This window comes from Megascapheus bottae, chromosome 11, assembly GCF_031878675.1.
Source record: "Megascapheus bottae isolate mThoBot1 chromosome 11, mThoBot2.hap1, whole genome shotgun sequence".
In the NCBI taxonomy this organism is placed as follows: Eukaryota; Metazoa; Chordata; class Mammalia; order Rodentia; family Geomyidae; genus Megascapheus; species Megascapheus bottae.
In genome coordinates, this window is record NC_143519.1 from 53,102,496 (window position 1) to 53,104,606 (window position 2,111).

Sequence of the window (2,111 nt, forward strand, 5' to 3'; positions counted from 1 at the left end):
CTCCAAGATACCATATGTTGGTGCATTCATACTAGGTTATAAAATGCTGGGTTGTATCACTGATGTGTGTATTATTCTATACTCCATCAATATTACATGTCTCTGATGGCTTTTGTTGTATGTTGACATCTTATTCTGCATTAGGATTCTAGGATGGGAATTTATGTTAAAACTTTCGGATGTTCCAATTGAGAAGACACCAGGAGCTTCCATGATCCTGAGAGCAGCCATAATGTGGCTAGCCATGGCTGCCCCTGAGAGGAGAGACCCCTGTGAACACAGACATGGAAATCTAGCTGCCCCTAAAACAAGGCAGAGAGATTATGCAGCATCTTAAGAGTAAGAATTTTCATTTAATTCTATTAACAGGTGGTTCAAAGCATCAACACTGAACCTGTGGGAGCTGATCCTTTCAATAGACCAACACAATTGAATCATTCCATAGTCAGGGCAGTTAATAACATACTATTTGATGGTGTTTCAACACATCCTTGTACCATCAGCATTTGCTAGGCTAGGCTAGGAGAAAGAATCCACCATTTTTCCAGGGTCTATTTTAGTCAATCCAGAATGATGAAAGAGATCAGAACTGGTTATGCACACCTGAAGTCACCCAGTTCTTTTTATCAACCATCACATCTAAATTAGACCACATTTAACTACTTATATGCCAGAGACAACCCAAACACTGTAAGAAAAAAAATAAACAACACAAATGTAAAATCTGTGGAAATAAAATGGCCTTTACTACCATTTAAAGCATGACAATGGGTTAGAAAATCTGCTATTTTAGATCATTATTAGCATTATCTGAGTATATGTATGTGTGCACATGTTTGTGCACCTATCAATATGTATATATTGTGTGTGCATATTCACATGCTCCTGGTTAAAACTGGTGTGACAGCCATTCAGATTAAGGCAGTCATTTTATAGTATCACTTTTGATCTTTGATTATTCTTGAGCTGTTTTGGTTATGGGGGAGGGAAAGCCATGAGTGAAATAATCTTAAAATAATAAATACACACATACACACAGCCAGGAACCAGTAGCTCATGCCTATAATACTAGGCACTTATGAGTCTGAGATCTGGGAATTATAATTTGAAGTCAGCCCAGTCAAAAGAGTCCATGAGACTCTTACCTCTAGTTAACTAACAAAAGTCTAGGAATGGAGTTATGGCTCAAGTGGTAGAGTGCTAACCTTGAGAAAAAAAATATCCCCAAAACACAGAACCATGAGATTACCAGTTGTCCTAAAGGGTAGCTTTACATCCTTTCAAATGGACTGCTGACAGTGAAACTACTTAAATTAAAGCCATTCAAATCTGCAGGCATATTCTCACCTCTCCCTGACACAGGATTCTTGCTCTCAACATTAAGTAGAGTAATGAGAAGGCACATCCAAAGATGGAATAAAAGATTTTTCCATTGTGAGTTGCCAAGGGAATGGATTATACAACTTGAGATGAGTCTGTGATGCTTAAAAAAATATAGTTCAGAAAGGTTGAAAGATGGCTTTATAAATAAAGAAGATTCCCACTGAAAACCTAGTTTCTTCTCTGATTTTCTTTTCTTTCGGTAAAGTGACCAAGTCAGCTTTCCTACAAGGATCATTTCTCTAGTGGTTTTATGTAGACCTATGTGTCTTCACATTATATCTACATCACTATATCACACCTTATCTATAATATTCTCCATACATACTCTGTAATACATGTATCACTCAATCACACTATAGTTGTAAAGATATGAATCTATAACTCCTTCTCTATGTGTCCCCTCTGAGACAGGATCAGTAACGATGCCTTCTCCTCACCCCTACAAGTGAGTCTCACATTTCCCTGACGAGAAGAATCCCTTGGGTTCTTGGAAAATATAGAGGCTTGGGGATTAGCCCAAGATATCCAGGAGCAGAGCCAATGAATGTCTATTTTAAGTGAGGGTCCTAGGCAATGCTAACGAGGAGGACCTAAGACCTCTCTTCTACACGTTTGTACAAGCACATTTATCACTGCCCACACAACTGCAATTCCTCCAAGCTGAGCACCACCCCATCCCACACTCAGCTCATGGTCGCTGCCACCCCATCCCCTCTAGAATGAGGACT

General features: G+C 39.0%; 1 protein-coding gene across 1 annotated transcript in view; it reads left to right on the forward strand.

Moving 5' to 3' along the window:
• The window catches only part of Sertm1 (serine rich and transmembrane domain containing 1), a 3,339-nt gene extending 1,812 nt beyond the window's left edge, over nucleotides 1-1,527 (forward strand). The window contains exon 1 of the mRNA XM_090341744.1: nucleotides 1-1,527. This exon is cut by the window's left edge and continues 1,812 nt beyond it. The gene's annotated coding sequence lies outside the window, so the exon portion shown is untranslated.
• The last annotated feature ends 584 nt before the right edge of the window (nucleotides 1,528-2,111 follow it).